Source organism: Zalophus californianus, chromosome 4 (genome assembly GCF_009762305.2).
Source record: "Zalophus californianus isolate mZalCal1 chromosome 4, mZalCal1.pri.v2, whole genome shotgun sequence".
NCBI lineage: Eukaryota > Metazoa > Chordata > Mammalia > Carnivora > Otariidae > Zalophus > Zalophus californianus.
Window position 1 is genome coordinate 6,192,047 of NC_045598.1, and position 22,624 is coordinate 6,214,670.

The following is a 22,624-nucleotide window of genomic DNA, read 5'->3' on the forward strand; positions in this document are numbered from 1 at the left end:
CCAATATAAGTATGGCACCTCTCTAAAGCAAGTATCTGCCAAGATCTTGGAAAGAAGGTCATTACTGAGAAACCCATTAATTTGCAACAAAGGGCTCCAAGAGATAAGTGCCAAAATGAGAAAAACTAAATATCATGTTTCTTTAAAGAACGGAGTAAGAAAGCTTAATAATGCTGTCAACAGTTTATGTTAAAACATACACGTATTAAATCTACAGCATTACACTTTAAAATGCAAATTTTATTAAATATTATGTGCAAAACTGCAGGTTTTTCCATAGGCCTCATCCTCATCTTGACATTATAAATTATTAATGCAGCCCTGTAACTATGACTAGACTAAAAGAGAACCTTTTGATTTATAGACCTGAACATTATCATCAGAAGGAATGTAATACAGGGAGGGGGGAAAAAAAAGAAAAGCTATGTCTTCAGAACTTTTCCAACTAAGTTTTTTTTTTTTAAATATGAAAAAGCAAGTGAAAGGATCACACCTAGGAAGAGTAACTGTGATAACACTGAGCAGGATTGGAGGAGGCAGAGACTGCATTTCTTCCAGAAGTACATCTGCTAACAAGACTTCTATTGGTCATGTGTTGGCAGGCTTAATCAATACCACACAGGTATTTTTTTCTAAGCTTTCATCTCATATACTCTTAAAAAAAAAAGACAGTAGAGCAACTGCCAGATTAAATAAGGTCTGTATCCCAACTGTTTAAAGTCAAGTTCCCTTGACAAATTTCTTCAATTTGGTTGTCAAGGAAAAATTAAACCTACAAGCAAAATACTCATTCCACAACTCCACAACCACAAAAACATCAGAAGCTCAGTTTATTGCCTTACGTAAACGTATACTGAAGAGCTCTAGTCTCTAGTGACCTTTAAGAACACCTGGAAAGTGCAAGTAAGCAATATTCAACACGAGAGAACATAAATCTCAAAAACAACTGACAAACGCAACCTGGAAGACTGAACTGTAAACGAGCAGAGGGTTACAGCAGCATTCTCCAAAGAAATCCTCTCTTTCACTTCAGAAAACAGAGGAATTTCTTCTCAAATCCTTTCACTTCCGATTAAAGTCAATTTGATCCAATCTGTGAGACCTGAGGGAAATGCACAAGATCCCTTTCTTTACTCTCCTCCCTGCTTCATCTTCCAACTTGCAAACTGACTAACAATATGACTAACTACCTAGAGACATGTGTGCCATTTTCAGCAACTGGTAATTTACAGTTTTGTTTGTTTTTAAAGCTGGATGTGATGTGTGTTGCCTCTTCCCTATAGGTCTGTCACTTTTGATATTTTTCTAAACAAATGACATGATATGAACAAAGTAAGAAGCATTTTTAGACCGTTACAGAATTTTAGAACTGTGTCGAAAAGGCAGTAGTAAAAGGCAGCTCTTCTCACCAACGAAAAACCCACAGAAGTCCCCAATAGTAGGGAAGAAATTTTTAAGCATCTTGAGAGCCTCATTACCACATCCACACTAAGCCAATCCTACCCTCTACCAGGATTAAAAAACAATAGGGTACATGTTTGTTGGTGATACTATTAACCTTTCTGATAAATTCTGGCTTGGTAATCAACCAGATGGACTCAAAGACAAACTGAAGATGATGTGAGGGCTTCTACCTCTAGTTCTCATAACCTGTGGGGGAGAGACAGATGATGCATGTAAATGAATGAAGAAGAGATTTTAATTTTGAAGTGTCAGCTTCAGCTGCCTTTTACATAGCCATCCACACTGAGGTACCTACTGGACAGCTGGAAATACAGTCTTAGTTCCATCAAATGCTCAGAAGAAAGACTGAGGCAAGGAAGCGCATGGACATGGGAGTCTTCAACATGTAAGAAATACTAAAATAAAAAGAATCCAAGGTATTTAATGTGTACTAAATGAGGTGGCCCAGAAAGAACAATAAATGAAGAGTATGGGGCTAAACATAACCACCACAAGCATTTTCCAAACCATATTCCTAAAGAAAAAAAAAAATCTGGACACCCTTACAGGCAGCCCAAAACCAACAACAATCACAATAAAACCCTGTGTCTAAAATAAGTGTGTGACACATTGCTGGTACTCAAAGTTTACACCATACATTGTCATATTAAAGGGTCAAAGAAGCCTGTAGGTAAAGAAAAATATTCAACTAATTAGTTATCAACAGAATCAAACACCCAGAGGATATTGCCCAGTGTAATTCATCTCCAAAAAATGACCAATGCCAACTCTTGTTCTTCCTTAGAACGGTATGTGAATTGCAGACAAAAGTAACAGAAATTCAACTTAACTACATTTAACTAATCCTTAAAAGGTCTCATTGGGAATCTGATGCCACAATTACTTGCCACATCAACTCATGCCTTAACCCCTGCTTAGATCACAGAAAAGTAGTCCAGACTATTCAACTGGTTATTTTCTCCTCATATTAGGGACCAACATCACTACAGAACCATATAAAGAATGATTCACTTCACAAAACATTCTTAGAAGGCAAGCTGAAGGACTAAATAAAACCAAGTTAGGTACTTTCGACCAAGGAAGGACAGAAGGGTGGATGGACAGAAGGACAGAAGGAAGTGGGGGTGGGGGGGACTGGAAGAAAAGAATCTGTCAGCAACAAGGAAAAGGAAATCAATTCCCTCAAGTGGGGTATTAAATTAAAATGTTAACAGAAGGAGGCTATCAGGATCTCAAGAAAAAAAGTGTCTCTCTTAACCCCCAAAACTACTGTATGGTGCCAAGTCAGTGGGCGTATCTCTGGCCTTAGTGTGCCCTCATCACAATCCAGGCTCCAAGCCAGGCAAAAAGACAGAGCCTCCCTTGTGGTCACCAGAGATGATCCATCAATCAAAGGGACGAGCACCAATCACAGGCTGGAAATAACAGCAAGCAGGTGGGTACTACTGGCCACAACAGTGAATAACATGAATTTAGAGGAAAACATTTGGGAAAACACTACCAATCTTTTTCTCCATTCCCAGTGTCCTCCTTTATCTTAGACCTCAATTCTTACACTCTCTCTCTATAAACACAAGTGACACCTACCTTTTGTCTCAATTCTGAAGATTCTTATTCAAGAACTTTTGATGAACCTGTTAGAAGTGTGTCACAAATATATCAGTTATAAAATAATAACTCATGGTATGTACTGTGCAGCATAGTGACTATAACTACTAACACTCTATTGTATATTTGTAAGTTGCTGAGAGTAAATCTTAAAAGTTCTCAACAGAAGGCACCTGGGTGGCTCAGTCCATCAAGCCTCCAATTCTTGGTTTTGGTTCAGATCATGATCTTATGGTCGTAGGATCGAGCCCCGCATCAGGCTCTGCGCTCAGCACAGACTCTGCTTGAGATTCTCTCTCTCCCTTGCCCCTACCCTGCTCTCTAAAAATGAATAAATAAAATCTTAAAAAAAAAAAGGTGTGGGGGGCACCTGGGTGACTCAGTTGGTTAAGCATCTGCCTTTGGCTCAGGTCATGACCTCAGGGTCCTGGGATTGAGCCCCACGTGGGGCTCCCTGCCCAGCAAGGAGTCTGCTTCTCCCTCGCTCTGCCCCTCTCCCCCGGCTCATGCTCTTTTTCTCTCTAAAATAAATAAAATCTTAAAAAAAAAAAATGTGTAACTGTGAGGTGATAGATGTTAACTAGACTTATTGTGGTGACCATTTTACAATATATACAAATATTGAATCATAATATTATATCCCATAATGATATATAATTTGCATATTATAGTACATAATAATATATCATATATTATAACTAACATATGTGATATTACATGTCACTATATCTCAATTTAAAAAAAGAACTTCTGAGAAAAGACTATGGGTCTAATTTCCTTCTTCAAGAAACCGCCTCTCCAGTCCTCCTTATATCACCTTGCTCTCCCACAACTGTCCAATAAAAGCCCTCTATATGTATCCCCCACACATGGGACTTCCTCTCTTTCACCTTGTTTATATTATCTCTACTGTAGCTCAATAAACATTTGTTGAATAACTGTGTATCATTCAAGTCCAATCCAAGCCCTGAGAATTTCTTAGTGCCTCCAAATCATGCCATGCTATTCTTGCCCCTCTTTAATTCCTTTTGCAATCAGTCTGTATTTTACAGCTTAGCATTTTAACATATATTACTAATGTAAAATACCTCATTATTTATTTAGTAACTCATGAGTTTCATATATTGTCTCCTCTCATCCTTCCCTATAAGGGTCTACAAACAGAAACACGCCCTGGTCTTTGGTCATTGCTAGCTTTAAACCATGGGCAAGTTCATTGTTCTGTCTAAACTCTGGTTTTTTTCATCTATAAAATAAAGATAATATAACACACACCATGGAGTTGTCCTGAGAAATGAGAAAAATAAGACATGTAAAGTACTAGTCTGCACAATGCCTAGTAGATACAAGATGCTCAATATGTGTCCATTAACACTGGTGATACTAATAAACAGATCATGTTCTACAAATCCCTGGAATCCCAGAGCTCAGAGGAGCTCAACACAGGTTTTGCAGAAGACAGTATGTTAGAATACTTCTAGCTGATCCTGGGAGTATTGTTTCAGTTTGTACTGCTAAAAAGAAAGAATTGTCAGTTCTGGGGCACACCTGGGTGGCTCAGTCTGTTAAGCCTCTGCTTTCGGCTCAGGTCATGATCCCAGGGTCCTGGGATGGAGCCCCACATCTTGGCTCCCTGCTCAGCAGGGAGTCTGCTTCTCCCTCTGCCTCTCCCCCTGCTCATGCCTGCCTGCTTACTCACTCTCTCTCAAATAAATAAATAAAATCTTGAAAAAAAAAAAATTGTCAGTTCTCAGAGAAGCTTGTACTGACTCTCCAAGCTCCTGTAAAGCGGGGGGAGAGGCAGAGGGAGAGGGAGCAGCAGACTCCCCGCTGAGGAGGACCCTGGGATCATGACCTGAGCCAAAGCAGATGCTTAACTGACCGAACCACCCAGGCACCCCTATGTTCTCCTTTTCATTCCAACTTTCTCTAAAAGAAAATAAATAAAAGCGCAAGTCCACAAAATTATAACACATCTGTACATGAGAGAATGCCCTCAGATGTTATTTATTACACAGCCATGTGAATCCCACAGGGTTGTGCTGTCCAGTATGGTAGCCAGGAGCCACATATGGCTATTAAAATAAATCAAAATTAAATAAAATTAAAAATTCAGTTCCTCAGTCTACACTACTCATATTTCAAGTACTAGTCATAAGTGGCCAGTAGCTACTAAATCGGACAGAGCAGATACAGAACATTTCTAACATCACAGTACTATTAGAGTGCACTGATCCAGATTAAATGTATATAAATTAAAATATTAAGAATCGCATTTTATCAATAACCTACACCCTTTTAATCAACTCTAATAGCTCCAAGTACAAGAATATGCATTAACATGAACCCAGTGGCTTTATCCTTCACTCTCACAAAAACAAAAGATCACAGTTCTTCTTAAAAAAGACAGAGTAAGAACGTCCCATAGCAATCTAAGGCTTTATTCCTCTATTCTTTCAGCAATTTGTACAACTTGACCTGAGGGAAAAAAGAGCAAGAAAGCATTTTTCTCGACAATACCCTTTCTCCAACAGAGTCACATCTGCCAGGTTTCAGACTCACACGTTCCGTTATCCTACAGCGTCAGCACTCCTTTGTAAAGTCCCCTTTCCACACTGATCTCCATGGACTCACTCAATGTATTATGCCATCACTCTAAAATCAGGGCCTAGAGTCTCTTGGCAGATAGGCTATATGTAATGACGGTCTGCATAAAATCATAAGTCTATCACTCTTGGAGGATTTTTCCAATCCTATGCAACTGCTGTGTGGGTATGTGGAAGGCTGCACATTTTTCTGCATAATAAAAACAAAATCCCAAATTCTGCAAAGTTGGTAAGTTACCTCTACATTTATAACACAACATGACAGGCAGAGCTCTGTTTTCCTACAAAACTAGGGCTTTTAGGAGCATATGTTTTCCATCACTTATTTCTCAATAATGACTGAAAGATCTCAAAGCATTCCCTGAGCACTTCCCTAGTTTTATCTGCCACTTGTGTTGATTATCACAGGCTGCTTATACACAGGAAGAGAAGCAGAAGAGGGAAGAACTCATGGCTCTGGGTGGGATAGTTTAACAAAATTCCTCTCCAAAATTTGAACCATAAACATCTTTCCATAATCCAATAACTATGGTACCAGCTTTAAAACGATAACCCAGGGGAGATGGGTTTTCTGAGGGATGTGTGGGGAGGGGGATGTTATAACATGGGTATCTGGCATGTTATATGGGTCAATTCTGCAGGAATACATGTCAAGAAAACATTACCATATGTTTTGGAAGAATGACACTTTTCACAGAGACTTGGGGAAAAGTGGGGAAGGCCAGATGAACTTGTTCAGTAATCATTCTAACTTTTTGCTTATTTCATTATAAGAATGAAGGAGAAGAAGGGAAAAAAACCAAACAAACCTTAAGTATTTGCATGAGTTGCATTTCTCTGGAGTACTTTCTTTTACCCTGCAAGTCCCAAGCACCCATGTTCTCTGAGGGGTAAAGGTCAGCTATCAACCTTGAAAGGAGGCTAAGACGTGCACAGCTATTCCTTTCCACTGAAAAAAAGCAGCTTCTGAATCTGAGAAAGCAAGGAAAAGCAGGGTGGTGGTCTATAAAGCAAATTCTCCCCAGGGAATTCTGGCTTGAATGCAAAGTATTCCATAGAAAATGTTTCCAGAAGGACTTTGACAACAGGAAGGAGCAATTCAAAAACAAGGACGGAAAGTCATATGGATTGCGGGTGAAGCGGGGAAGTAAGGAGGATGATGGAAAAGTCTGTAAAAAGAAAAATCTTAGTTCTTGAGGCATCTTGAGAATCAGAATCGAAGGCTTTGAGGTAAAAAGGAAAGAGACACTGTGAAATAAAACATCTATGCTTAAATGGGTCCTTGGGAGAAAAGAAAGCATTTAGCCAGGATTTAAATTAAAAAAAAAATAAATAAATGGAAAGGAAAGCATTATACCACCTTAGTTCCCCAATGGGGTGCAAAAAATTTTACTAATTTAGAAGCGAGAGAACACCATTTTATTATTACCATCTAGCTCAGATTAGGAGTTGCAAATAATATAACCTAGAAAAAAAAGGATAGAGGTAAATAAAAGAATAAGAGAAAACTGTTTCCCACTAATATGGGTCAATTCTGCAGGAATACATGTCAAGAAAACATTACCATATGTATTCTACAGATTTTAAGTACAGGTCAAAATTTCCAACAGCTCAAACAGCTAAATGGAGGGAGGGCGAGAAAAAGAAAGTAAAAAAGCATGTAAAGTAAGAGACAATGGGGGACGCCTGGGTGGCTCAGTCAGTTAAGCATCTGCCTTCGGCTTAGGTCATGATCTCAGGGTCCTGGGATCGAGCCCCACAGCCCAGCATCACATGGGGCTCCTTGTTCAGCAGGGAGCCTTCTTCTCCCTCTCCTGGTGCTCCCTCTGCTTGTGTGCGCATGCCTGCGCGTGCTCTCTCTCTTCAATTAAATAAAATCTTTTAAAAGAGAAAGAGAATGGAAATTTGAAAATAAAATAACCATAAGCACCAAGAGGTAAAAACGCTAAGAATGGGGAAGGGAGGTCCTTATTAACAAATTTCCTGGGCTTTTAAAACCATGTGTTTTTTTCTAACTTACAAAAAAAAAAGCTAACAATCTAGAAAGAAAAATAAAATGGTGGGTGGGGAAGGATGTACCAAGAAGAGATGTGAAACCAACAATAAGCTACACTCCCACAACCGTCTAAGCACTTCCAAACCAAACCAGACATGAACTGTATATAAAAAGATCACTGTTGGGGCGCCTGGGTGGCTCAGTCGTTAAGTGTCTGCCTTCGGCTCAGGTCATGGTCCCAGGGTCCTGGGATCGAGCCCCCCATCGGGCTCTGTGCTCCATGGGAGGCCTGCTTCTCCCTCTCCCACTCCCCCTGCCTGTGTTCCCTCTCTCGCTGTGTCTCTCTGTCAGGTAAATAAATAAAATCTTTAAAAAAAAAAAAAAAGATCACTTCACATACTAAATTCTTTACAGTAATCAGGGGGTCTTTTTAAAATATTTGTGTCACGTGCTTTGAAAATGAGGTTTTGGCAGCCAGATCGCACCATCTTAAAAGGTAAGATAGCTGGGTCTTTAGTTTAGCTCAGCTTTAATTTCTATAGCAAATATTTGGCTTCAGAACATCTAACAGTGTGCCAAAGTACAAATATTTGCTTAGCTTAATCATTCTCTATATGTTATTCTACTTCCCTTGTAAATATGAAATGTGAAAGGAAACCTAAAATCATCAATGCCTAAATTTGGCAGGAGTTTAAAATGTACTATTAAGCAAAATCTGAGACTGGGTAGCACTTCAAGTTCTGCATCACAAGCCTTTTATCAAGAAGACAAAATGGAATCTATTTCTACTACAGACCAGAACAGAAATTACCTGAAGTAGACGCTCATATAAACACCATTGATTTTCACAGATATCAGTAAAAATAAAGAAATACAGCCCGTACTTGGAAATTTAAGGGTAGCCTTAAGGAAGCAGGTCAAGAGTGGGAGGAGACACTGAAACTGATTATTTTATATCCTAATATTCATACTGAGAGGTGTGGACAAATACAGGAACTCAAGGTGGTTCTAGGTTTGAGAAGTAGGCCCTTAAGTACAATTAAGTCCATACCAACAGTATTTTTGTACACTCTACTCTTATTCAGCATAATCATGCAAAGCCCTAATAAGACTGGAAGCTTATTTTGATCACAAGTCTCATTTACTCTGAATCCTCACCTACTTTGGCTAAGTGACAAAGACTTTGCCTTCTTCATCCCCAGGCTGTCCTTTGTGCTGTAACTCTGTCATATCATGAGATTAAGTCTGTTTATTCATGTGTGAAATGGGGACTTGTTCCTTTCCTTATACTACAGGCTGTCTGTAACAAAGTCAGGCTCCATATTCTTCATAATTTCATGACTAATAATTGCAAGTAAATTACATCTCACTTCCTTTATAACATTTATGGAATATGATACAATAAATTCTTCCTATTTCAGTGTAACCTTGCATGCTTCTTAAACTACACAACCAGTTTCTATTCTGAAGCACTGTGAAAATTTTATGTAGTTTCTCGGGGATTTCTTGTTGTCAAACCTTCCTATGTGCATTTCTGTTGTACTGACCTTGATAATCTGTCCTATTGAGTATGAGCCACCACAGACTTTCTCAAAATGACTGTGACCATATCTTGTTTTGAGTATTATTTCCTGGTTTCTTTGAGATCACAATGTTTACTATGCATTGACAAGCCTTCCCATGTACAGATGATAAAAATTAATATTATCTACAAAACAAAGATAACACTATAGTGACTATTATCTCGATATCCAGGAATGTGAAGCCTATAATGATTACTTAAGAAAAATGCTGGCACTAGTAACAGAAGCTAAAATAAAAATTATGGAGGCAAGTAATGATGTATATTTCACAGGTACTCCAGCCTCAATCAGGTTTTTTTAACCAAGCCTTTATTAGAAATGACAAGTGATTCTTTCACACACCTTAATTCAATCCAAAGAATCTAAGTCTCAGAAAGATCACAGATTCAGGGTGCCTGGGTGGAACAGTCAGTTAAGCATCCGACTTTTGATTTCAACTCAGGTCATGATCTCAGGGTTCTAAGATCAAGCCCCAAGTCAGACTCAGCTCGGAGTCTGCTCAAGATTCTCTCTCTAAATAAAATAAAAATAAAATGAAACAAAATAGAAATAGCACAGGTTCTAAAGTGGAAGATAAAACTACTCAATGCTATGGTTTGGTAGAATAAGCACTGGAGAAGCCCAAAGACACCAATCAGAAATTAGGCTCTGGTATTTACCAACTCTGTGCCTCACTTTATTCACCTTAAAAAGGCGGGGGGGGGGGGGGGGCAGTCAGTTAAGTGTGGGATTGTTGATTTTGGCTCAGGTCATGATCTCAGGATTGTGAGACTGAGCTCAGTCTCACTGGGTTCCACACTGGGCAGGGAACCTGCTTAAGATTCTCTCTCTCCCGTCGCCCCACCCCTCCTTCTCCCCCCACACCAAACACAAGATGAATGGGACTCTAAAGCTCTATTAGAATGATTCATCAAAATTCAACTGAATAAATCTGTAAACCAAATGTAACAAATGTTACAAATTATCAGTATTTTAGGTGTCCAATATCTGCAGGATTGGGAACAGCAAAGCTTGCACATCCAAGCAGAAAGATGATGGGGCATCCCCTCACTGCTACACAGCCACTTTTCAAGCATTCCACAACAACACCACACACATGCTGCCCCCTTGTTTTTCTCTTTCATCCCATTTCTCCCTCCAGACTTGTTCTTCACTTTTCCCCTCATTCTCTGCTTAAGAGTGGCACCAAAGGGTACTACTAAGGATCTAATGATTCTACCTAAGGACTAGATTAATTAAACTGCTGAACTCTCCTGAAGAGAAAACAGGAGACTCTCCTAAAGAGAGAAAGGAGACCTTTCCACAAACCTTTGGTGACACTCAGAAACGTGACAATCTGTCTGCTGTAGATCACCTAGGGGGAAACCATCCCCCAGAACTGGTGTTGTTTTTGAAAAGTAAACCAATAAAAGTATAAAACAAAAAATATTCCACCTCTCTTAGTTTAAGAAAAAAAAAAAATCACAACTACAACTCCATGGGGCTATTAAACCTATTCTTAATTTAAAAAAATTAAAATCAAACAAGTTTACTCCATAGCCCTCTTTCAAAGCTAGGTTAACAGTACTATTTAACAGGCTTAAAATGCTAGGTTTTCAGTTTTTTACAGTTGGCTTTAAATGATCTTAGTAATAAAAGATACTAAATAAAATTTCCATTAGAGTCAGTTGTGCTAAAAGATGACAAAATTTTTCATGGTTCCAAGAGTGCCAAAAGCTGGGGCGCCTGGGTGGCTCAGTTGTAAGCGTCTGCCTTCGGGTCCTGGGATGGAGCCCCGCATGGGGCTCCCTGCTCGGCGGGAAGCCTGCTTCTCCCTCTCCCACTCCCCCTGCTTGCGTTCCCTCTCTTATCAAATAAATAAATAAAAAATCTTAAAAAAAAAAAAAGAAATGAAGGCCAACAGCCTTCATTTTAAAGCATACTTCAGTGATCAAATGTTTTCAATGAATCAATCTACCAAATAATATATTAGGCAAATTAAAACTTCATCCTCTTTTAAGTATAGACAAGTCTGCTAGAAAACCCAGTATCATCAAGCCAGTGTCATTAACTAAGTAATCATTCATTAATCAATCATTAAAAAAAAATATCCTGGAGGGGAAAAAAATCCTGGGCATAAACAAAAAGCTGTTCCTCCCTTTAACATGATGGAATTAATACTAAAACACACAAGCTTATGAAATCATGTCAAATAGGTTTCTTAGCACTAAGTGTCAAACTCATAGCAAAAGGAAAAAAAAACAACATATTTCAACTAGACATTTAAAAACAAACAAGAATGGTCAATTAAGCAATAATCAAGTTCAAAAGTAGTTGGCTAAATAATCATTGTTGCCCCTACAGAAGACAATCAAGATCAAGCACAATCTTATGCCCTCCAGTCCCATCTCCCCATAAGAAGATCCACACATCAGCACCATCCTGGCTCCTGCAACAGCAGTGAACGCAGAAGACAAGTTGGTCACCTTCAGAAGCTAATTACCAAAAGTGGATTAGAAACACCTTTACTAGTCCAGATATTTAGAGCTAACCTTCTGCGTTCCAATACATAATTCACAGATGCCTTCAATTTAAGCAATTTTCAAGTAAAGTCCTTTTCTTTTAGCTAAACCTCTTCGGGTTCCAACTGATAAATTAAAGAACTACAAATTTACTTACTAGCTTCTGAGTAAATTTTTACCTATTGTTTCTATTGCTCTGAAAACCAGAATAAATTTTCCATCCTTTTCTTTTTTCAAATGAGTATGACAGAAGATAAAGGACACTGAAGTTAACTATAAGAGTACCTGAACACTATATGTCAGTATGTAAGATATTATTTTAATCTTAGAAGAGAAGACATAAGAAGGGGGAAAAGGGTAAAACCTGTATGATCAAGCCAGCTCTCCTAAGAACAGTTAAAAAAAAAAGTTTTTCTACATGCTCCTATTTGGCACAATTTGTATAAATTAATGTAGTAAGTTGTAATCTGTTCTCAGTTAAATTCGTCCACCAAGAACCGGGAAATGGTTTATTTACCAAGAGGATATTAATTTAAACAAGTAAAATTAATCCTAGCACTGTCATTAAACCAAGCTTCTGCTTCCTTGTGTTTTAGCATTAGATGCTGAAATCGATTTTTTTTTTTTAAGCAGACACTGAACTCTCCCTGGCCCCTTTATTTTAAAACTCAACCCACAGTAGACCAAACTGAGGTTCTCCTGAGAAACTGAAAAACTGAAATGAGATTAAATGTTTTCATTTTTAAAGACACATTATTGAAAAAGTACAGTGAAATTATCTTACCTCTCAAAACAATTCTCTAATACACCCCTTACACAAAGAAGAAATATAATATTTATAGATATGACCAAAATCAACCTACTGAGGATCTTCTCTAAAGTCAAAGCATCTACTGAAATCAACCACACTCCAAGTATAAGCTTTCTCTCCCTCCCCCTCTACATATTCAATCACATTTGGTCTATAGAAATCTCTCTCCCAGTGGCCCACTGTTGCCATTTCTTTTTCATCCATTCCAACAAGTCTGCAGGCTTTGATGTAGAAGAGATAGCATTATTCATGGAAATCAAATTAGGTATTGAGGGGCAGGGAGTAGAGCAACTTGACCTCTCAGCTATTTTCTCCTCTGTTAAATGGGAATTAAGGTCCTACACCTCAAGAGATTGTGCTAAGGGGGCGCCTGGGTGGCTCAGTCGTTAAGAGTCTGCCTTTGGCTCAGGTCATGATCCCAGGGTTCTGGGATCGAGCCCCGCATCGGGCTCCCTGCTCCGCGGGAAGCCTGCTTCTCCCTCTCCCACTCCCCCTGCTTGTGTTCCCTGTCTCGCTGTCTCTCTGTCAAATAAATAAATAAAATCTTTAAAAAAAAAAAAAAAAAGAGAGAGAGATTGTGCTAAGGATGAAGTTTAGAGTATTTTAATGTTACAAAAATGAAAGATCATATTATCAGACTTATAAACTAAGGATTGTATGTATCTCTCCATAGTTCATCACAGAGCTACCATATATGACTATTAAAAACAGATCCTACAATTAATGAACTGTAATGTACTTGATGAATAAAAGAAACTCAGTTAGTTAAAAAGTAAAAGCTTCAGACAAATGCCTCCATCTTTCCCCCTCTACCAAATACCCGCACGGTGTGATTACAATCTCATTCCCTTTATAATACCAGTAGCACTAAATTAAGTTTAACAAGATTGTTTTGCTGGTTTACTGGTTCCAAAAAAGAGAAAACATTACTGCAGGTTCCTTTGATCTCTACTATCATCTAGGGAAATATAATACTAAACTCTGTGTGTGTGCGCGCGCGCGTGTGTGTGCGTGTAAAATAAATCACTAGTAAGTCCAAGCATTGTCCTGTTAAACTAATAACATACATTAATCTACAAGGGTAAGATTTTTTTTAAAGAATTTCATGGGCAAGAAATCTAATAATTTACTGGTAACTAGTAAATGTAATTGCCAACTTAAACCCAATTTCAAGAAAGCTACCTCAATATTTATGATGCTGTGTGACCTGATCAGCCTTTAGGGAGGAGATGCCACTAACTCCATGTGTCACTAAAACCCTACATTTTAAGTTTGGATTTTAAGAGGGCTGATTTGATCCTCCCTGAGAAGAACTTGTTTAAGTACACATTTCCTGATTCAATAGTCTACCCACTACACTTAGAAAGGCTTTCCAAAAAGTATTTTCTATTTGCTAAGTACATGGCAATTACAATATTTTTAGATCAAAGTTTCCATAGTAAATATCCGCACTTCCTTACTTTGAAAGCTAAAATCATATTTCCAAGTATGAAACAACAAACTACCAACTAATGGTTGTAGGGAATCCATAATTTAAAAGTTTTTTTTTTTAAGATTTTATTTATTTATTTATTTGACAGAGAGACACAGCGAGAGAGCGAACACAAGCGGGGGAGTGGGAGAGGGAAGAAGCAGGCTTCCCGCCAAGCAGGGAGCCCAATGTGGGGCTCGATCCCAGGACCCTGAGATCATGACCTGAGCTGAAGGCAGACCCTTAAGGACTGAGCCACCCAGGTGCCCCAATTTAAAAGTTACTAAAGACAGTTAAATAATGGACACTGACTTCTTTTCATTGGTAGAGTACTGTTTAGAATTTTTTTCAATGTTCAAAAATGTAACTGCTTTCAAGGTGCCAGATGAAACTAAATGATCTAAGATTGTTCCAGTCTACCTCCAGCACTCCAGGTGGTATAATTTTTACACCAAATTAAAATCTGGCAAGTAAAATCCTACTAGATGAAGAAATCAAAAACTAAAAACCCCACAACTATGTGTGGTATAGTGGAAAACATCAGAAGTTCCATTTGGACATGTTAAGTTTTAGATGTTTATGAGATGAGAGAGAGCACGCGTGCACAAGCAAGGCAAGCGGCAGGTCGAGGGAGAAGCAGGCAGAGGGAGAAGAGACTTTCTGTTGAGCAGGGAGCCTGATGTGGGACTCGATCCCAGGACCCTGGTATCATGACCAGAGCCGAAGGCAGACATTTAACCAACTGAGCCACCCAGATATCCAAATTCAGATCATTTTTTAAAGCCCTAAGTCCTAGGGCGCAGTGCAGAGATTCAACAAATTATTTATCAGACATCTATTACAATAGTGCCAGTGACTGTTTTACATGCTGGAGATACATAAATGAACTACACAGTTGAAGATCTCTGATCTTCAGGACTTTACATTCTGGCGGGAGGAACAACACAGTACACAATGAAAGCAAATGCATTAATATTATGTAACAAGACGACACTCCAGGAAAAAAACAGAGCAGGGTAAGGGGAACTGCGAGCAGAGACCAAGGGTCAATATAGGGAGGCCACACAGAAATCTGGGAAAATACAGGCACAGGAAAACAGGCAGTGCAAAGGACTTAGTAACGTTCACCAGAGCGGTCTCTCTGGCATGACGGGGGATGGAACTGAGAAAGAAGGGAAGAGGAGACGTTAAGTACAGAAAATTCTTGTTGAAATGTTTTGCTGCAAAGAGGAGCAGAGAAATAAGCAAAAGCTGGCAGGGAAGTGGGGCCAAAAAAGGGGGATTGGGGTTTTTTGTTTTAAGACAGGAGAAAAGCAGCACAGGACTGTGTTGCTGGGAACGACCCAGGACCCAGGAGACAGGAGACAGGAGAGGGCAGCGGTGGCACCTTGGGAGTGGCGGGATGGGCTGGGTCAGCCTGGCCCTTGGTGAGTTCGAGAACAGCTGCTCTACCTACAGGACACCGGGAAGGAGGAGTCCATGCTGCAAGGTAGGTCAATGTGAGGTGGGTATCTGCAAAAGTTCTCCTCTAACAGCACTGATTTTTCTCACTGAAGCAGAAGCCCAGCATGAAGAGGAGAGGAAGTAGAAAAGGAGAAAGTACAAGTCATCTAGGAACCTGGGTGAAGGAACTAGGAAAATAAAGTATGACTGCCCAGTAGCCTACGGGCCCACTTGAATTTTATGAACCATCATCTGGGAGTCAACACCAAGAAATTCCCCTAATCTGAGACATAAAGGCTGGCTGCCTTTCTATTAACAAACGAGAAATTCTTTAACACGAACTGCTTAAAAAGGTAAATGTCTAACATTTTGAGTGCACCAAATGTAAAACAATGCTCTGGGAAAGTTGCAGTTTCTCCAAATAATATGCTGAAAGAGACTACACATCCCATCTTCACACCATATTCATAACTGCTTTCATACCTTAAAGGAGTCATCAGTCACCAAAGGATTTAATAGCCCTGGGCTGAAGCTAACTTCCCTGTCAGACCACTGTAAGCAAAAGCTGGGTTTGAATGCCTTCACTCAATTATGTAGTGTAATAATACAGCATATAGTTAACTTATATTCTTACTCACAGAGTACAAATTTACACATAAAAGAAAAAAAGATTACCTAAGAGTATTCAATTAATCACCAAGAAACTGCCATATAAAAATCTATTCCTAATTTTGTGGTGATGGCTGCACAACCCTGAGTACACTAAAATCCACTGATCTGTACACTTTTTCAATGGGTGAACTATCTCCTAGGTGAATTTTATCTCAATAAAGTTTTTAAAAATTCCAAGGTTTGAATCTCAATGGAATCATTTTTATCATCCGGAAGCAAAAAATTGATTTTCTTTTCTAGTTTCTCTGTTAAAATGTAATGGGAAATGGAGCAAATATAGTATGTTCTGACAGCTCATAAATATTAATTTCGTAGGGATACAGAATTCCTTCATTCTGAAGGGCAGAGTTTGAGTTGGGGTTGTGGGCTGGGTGTTTTGTTTGTTTTTCCTTTTTAACTACTGAGAGTTTGTAGCTTCTAACACTGCTGTTTTATCCCTTTGATCAAGACATACTCAAATCACCTTAACTAAAATGAACACAAGCAGTCTTTTGACTGGATAGCTCCAAAAAACACCTACATTCTAGACACTCATCAGCAAGACTAAATGTAAACCAATACCTGGACCAAAATAAAAGAATAAAATGTCCTAAGTACTATTTCAAGTACTATCACATTTCTTAGAGATATGATACTTAACAGAAATTTTATACTTCAAATCTAACCAGCAGGCCAAAGAATTCATAAATTCTATTTTTCTCCCTGAGACAGGAAAGATAAATTCAACAATTTTACCATAGATGTTTCAGTTCCCATATCAAACTGTAAAAAGTGGGAGTTATCTCTCTCTACTTTGAAAAACAAAAACTAAAAATAAAGGTTATGCTCCTTCTAAGGCAAAGGATTAGAAGACTCAACTGCCAATATTAATTAAAGTGGTCATGGAAGGAACAATGGATAGAGAAGTAAGAAAAAATAGCTACTAAGAGGCTTAGCCACCTCCAAAATGGAAACTGTGAATGCAGGTAACTCAACTAACTTCCCTAGACTTGGCTCTCCCATTTGGTAACCTGAGAAGCCAGCATCTGCTCAGTCTCCTTCATAAGGCAGCTGTGAGGACCAAACCAGAGGTCAGGGAAGGCTGTTCTGTAGGTGTAAAGCCTTCTGCAAACAGAAGTATAATCCCCACTTCACTCCAGAAAAGCTCAGTCGCTGTGATAAGCTAATGATCACCTTTTACTCTGCATGTATGAAATGTACTCTCTGTTAGTCTGCTCAGGCTGCTATAACAGAATACCACAGACTCGGTGGCTTTAACAGGAAAAATTTATTTCCCACAGTCTGGGGGCCAGGTAGTCCAAAATCAAGGTTCCATCCTATTCTGTTCCCTGCCTTCTCACTGTGTCCTCGTGGGGGGTGGGAGGGGGGTGGGAGTGAGAGTCCTGGTCTCTTTCTTTCTCTCTTCTCATCACAGGGTGCCATCCTCATGACTTCATGTGAACCTAATTACCTTCCAAAGGCCTTACCTCCAAATTCCAAAACACTGGGGGTTAGAGCTTCGATATAAGAATTTTGCGAGAATACAATTCAGTCCATAGCACTCTCCTATATAATTGTTTTAATGACTGTCATCAGGCAGAAATTAAACCTTTGTATAAAAAATGAACGGGGGGGTGCCTGGTGGCTCAGTCCTTAAGCATCTGCCTTTAGCTCAGGTCATGATCCCAGGGTTCTGGGATCGAGCCCCACATCTGGCTCCCTGTCTGCTTCTCCTTCTCCCATTACCCCTGCTTGTGTTCCCTCTCTCGCTGTGTCTCTCTGTGTCAAATAAATAATTAAAAAAATATATCTTAAAAAAAAATGAACGAGGGGCAGGGAAGATTTAAAGGCTAGCTTACTTTTAAAAGGGCTTAATTAAGGGAGCTTACTGACATGCATACAATATAAAATAAAATTTACAACAGATGGGGGAAGTGAGATGATAACAGGCTAAGATTTATTTGGCATTCCTCTGCCCTAAGAGCTTTTACTTTACCCTTACAGTAGCCACACAGAGAATGATTTCTAGAAGAGGACTCTTGAGCACACAGGGGTGAAAGAGATGTGTGTTCTCAGGTCACACAGCAAGTCTCACAGGTAATACAGGCCACAGAGCCTGTATTCTTACACCTCCTACATTGCTTCTCTTTTCCTTGAAACAAAGGAAAATCGCAGGCGGTTGTGGAAAGGAGATGAGAAAGATGAAACCATATGAGGTGTTCAGGTTCACTTTATATCTTGCTTAGATGTGGCCAAAATTTTATAAGCAAATAGCTCAAAGGAAACTTGATCAGTCACAGGATTCTAAATCTGTAAATTAAAAACAAACCACATTGCTCGGGGGGGTCAGTTCTTTCTTGTAATAAAAGCTGAGAAAATTTTCTCCTCTTGGTACTCATAAAGACAGCGTGCTATGGTGAACAACAACAGCCTCATAAACCCCTGGATGAACCATTCAGGACAGGGATGGGATTGAGTTCCATAAACTACCCATAACTGTGAACTGTGGATATGTAGCCAAATGTTCACAAACTCTGCTCTGGGGTGGGGGGGAAATCATTTAAGATGTTTAAAAAAAAAAAAAAAAAAGATGGGGCACTTGGGTGGCTCAGTTAAGTGGCCAGCTCTTGATTTCTGCTCAGGTCATGATCTCAGGGTCCTGAGATGGAGCCCGCCGGCCCCCCCTCCCCACGCCTGAGAATTCTCCTTCTCCCTCATATAAATAAATCTTAAAAAAAAAAAAAAGATAACCATTCCACTACATTATGGATATTTCCCCTTATCTATTTGATGTGAGAATTATGTTCTGTGGAAAGAGCCCAGCCTATGAAAAAAGAGATTACCTAGGTAGGTGATCAAAGAATTTGGGGGAAGATAAAAAGGGGAGGGGGGGATGAAAACAAAACAAAGAATATATACACAGGAAAAAACTCTTCACCCTCAGTTTCCTAATTATTAAAATATCCACACACAAAAGACAAAAGAATGAAATGTCTAAAACCAAAACTAGAAAAGAACTGTTCAAAAGGTTCAAACTAGATGTTTTTCTTTAAGTTTTACTCAATTAATAAATAAATGTGCATCTTTCTTACCAACCCTCACATATTTAAAATTCCTAGATAAATTCAAACTGTTCTGTTTTACATTTAATTTATGCATTACTATGCAAATAAATAATAGTATGTATGGCTCTCCCCCCACAAAAAATTAAGATTTAGTAATTTATGTCCTTCCAAAAGAACATTTAATTAAATCTCTGTAAGAGAAAAAAACCTTTGTATTGGGGAGTAGATCTGAGTATTGAAGGGGTTTGTTTGTTGGTAATACCGAAAAATATAGAAAGTTCTCTCTATATAATGTTATAAATGTGTAAGACATCAATTCAATATATTTAACACTTTAAAAACATTTAAAAAGATAAAAGGATAGTAAAACAAAAACATTTTTTAAAGATAATCAAGAGCCGTTCTCCAATCTAGCTCCTAAAAGACCACATTTTTTAAAAAGCTGGTTATTTATCTGCTTCTGTATGTAAGCACTCCAGTTGTTTGTGCAACACATAAGCTGGCCCAAATAAGAAATCCTGAAAGCAGGGCAAAAGGAAGTAAGTAATTTCAACTGGCATTTATTACTAAAGGCATACAAGTGAAGTCACTACTGCTACTGAGGTTCAAAACCAGCAGAGATTTGAATATACCACTGTTTCCAACCAGCTATTTTAAAATTATTAGTAGATAATCTGGTGAGCTTGCAGTAAATACAGCTGTGAACACAGCAGTACACACCATCTGGAGGCTTTTGACTTAAGCAATCTTTCAAATGCACAGTATATTCACTCTATTTTGTTCCGTTGAAGCTCAATAGTCGCATATAAACTGACCCTTTTTTAAAACCACAACTACAAAAGCTCATTCACTTTATGGAAAACAAGACAGGAAAAACAGACCTAATTGTTCATCTTTAGAACCAAGTGATTATCTCAAATCTTTTCTGGCATAAATACTTTAATTTTGTAAAGAATTTCCCATACTTAATCTATCATATTCTTAAAAGCTCTTCACAGGTAACTTCTAATCCTCTGAAATCAAAATGTTTTCTACTTTCTAAAGTGATTCACATCCATTACCCCATTTTATCCCAAAACCTGAATAGAACTGTCATATTAATCATCATAAAATCCTACCTACAGAATGCCACTACCATTAACCTCTTAAAGCACTGACCAGGTACTGCTTGCTATTAACCTGCAGCCTCTTCCAACCACCTTCTGGCACATCCTTCTCTCACTGCCAAACTCCTCAACATTTTCTCAGCAACCACAAACTAGCTTCTACTCATCACTGGCCTTCCTCCCTCCTGGGCTGTTCTGCTTGCACCAAACTCTCAGGGGCTCCACTGACTTCTGAGGAAAGAATAGGTACTTTTTCAAGTTGTTCTGTTTCCTCCTCTTGCCAGCATACTGGCTTTTCTTTTCCAATAACTATAGGCACATGCACTGCCTCAGCACTAAGCTCTTTCTACAAGAGATTCAGTGCTCTCTGGTTAGCATAAACACATCTCAGAGCCAGGTGGGCCACAGCTGTGGGGGAAAAGGCCAGAAGAGGCCCTTTTACAAAGGTCACCTCTTGCAGGATGAGAGTTGGTCAAATTAAGAATAGGAGTTCAGAGTTTGGCTTGGACTCCTGGCCTCCTCACTCACTAGCTGTGAGGCCTTGGTCAAACTGCTTAACCGCTCTAAACCTCAGCTTCCTTGTGTGTACCTACAGGGTATTTAAACCTGCAAGGATTAAATAATGCATGCAAAGACAGAAGGATACTAAGGAAATGAAGTTATGCATAATCCCAACGTCTAAAGATTAGCACTATTAACGTTTGGTCTATTTCCTTCTAACCTTTCTCCTTAGCCTCTGTGAGTACATGCAAGTGTGCATAGTTTGGAATCACAATGCATAAGCAGTTTGGCTTCTATGTTTCTTTCTACTGGGCTTTACATTAGGACTTTTTATATCATTATTATATTTCCTTTTATGGATGGGCATGAGTCAACATTCCCCTTCTACTGTTTGGCACTTAAACTGACAAATCACAATCTTTAATTTCTTTACTGTTCCATTTTCCTTTTTTTCTTTCCCAGAAAAAGTCCCTTTTGCCTTCTCTACTCCACCTGTGAGCTAACACATCATCTAGTTGTGTGAGACACATTTTATCACGGAAGGAAAGAATGGTGGCTTTAAAGAATGATGTTAAACTTCCCATATTAAGCTTCTAAAACCCACCGTCGTGCCTAGAAGTTGTATCTTCGCACAGATCATCAGGCTCCCTTTAATTTGTATTGTCTTCCTCCATTGGAATGTACGTGCTCTAAGGGCAGGGACTTCATCCTTTTTTGTATCTTTAGCAACTAAAACAGTACCTAGAGCAGAATTAGTGCTTACTATATGAAATATTAGCTGTTAACATGTGCCAGGGACATTCCTAAGAATTTTCCACACCCCTGAGATAGACTGATCATTTTCCTCGTGGTTACAAAGAGGCTAAGCAACATATTATAGGTCTCACAGTGAGTACACAGTGAAGCTAGGAACAGAACTCAGGTAGCCTAGCTATTAACCACCAAGCTGTCCTTAATAAATTGATTAATTATACCAGCAGAGCTCCATATATAGCATTAAACACTGAATACGATTATGTTGACTTTTTCTAATGAAATGTCAACATTATTGGGTTTTTTTTTTTTTCATTACAAATATATATCAACTATATCAAGGATTAAATAGATTTTGGAGGGCAACTCTATGACCCTAATCACCATTAATATTTGGATTCAAAATAATACAGTCTAAAAAAAAACTTATGAATGAACTTTTGAAATAACTTGTTTAGATCTAGGATACTTACTTCCCTCTGTTTTTTCTTAGATTCAGCAGTTGCTACTGCCAATCTAAATGTTTTGATTTCTTTTAATTAGAAAAAACATTTTCTAGATAGGCTACACTGAAATTATATTTTCTAGAAAATGCTTTCTTTCCTCATTCCAGGTTATTTTGAGAAGGACCCATTTCTCCAAAGAGTTAAAAAAATACTTCAACCTATACCAGCCTCCTTTCCCCTATCCCAGCATTCCCCCCAACAGCACATCTCCCTGTTCTTCTATCAGTAACGGGGGTTTTGAAAAAGGCTCTATATAAAAACAGATTTCAGTCCATTTTGTTTGTGGCTTTTACTCTTTTTAAAGAAATGCAGAGGACAGTCTTAGAAGTCTCTGGCAGTGACTATCTCCCCAAGACAGAGGCAGATAATAAGGAGACCAGACTATGGAGAAAAATGTGTCATTCACATAGCAATCTATTTTATGACCCAAAAAGCCTGGCTTTGTCACAGTCCTATATTCAAACACTCAAAGCTACTCAATCTGAAATATCTACCAGTAACTTGGAGCCAAAAACCCATTTTAAAATTTAACGGTGACCACACATGTCCCTGAACAGAC

The 22,624-nt window shown here is 38.7% G+C and overlaps 1 protein-coding gene across 6 annotated transcripts in view; it reads right to left on the reverse strand.

Moving 5' to 3' along the window:
• RERE (arginine-glutamic acid dipeptide repeats) overlaps positions 1–22,624 on the reverse strand; it is a 418,893-nt gene that overhangs the window by 281,309 nt on the left and 114,960 nt on the right. The window contains exon 1 of one of the 6 annotated variants that reach the window (XM_027579867.2): positions 21,411–21,430. The exons of the other annotated variants lie outside the window; for them this stretch is intronic. The gene's annotated coding sequence lies outside the window, so the exon portion shown is untranslated. Of the gene's footprint in view, positions 1–21,410; positions 21,431–22,624 lie in introns of those variants that run through there. 6 annotated transcript variants of the gene reach the window in all.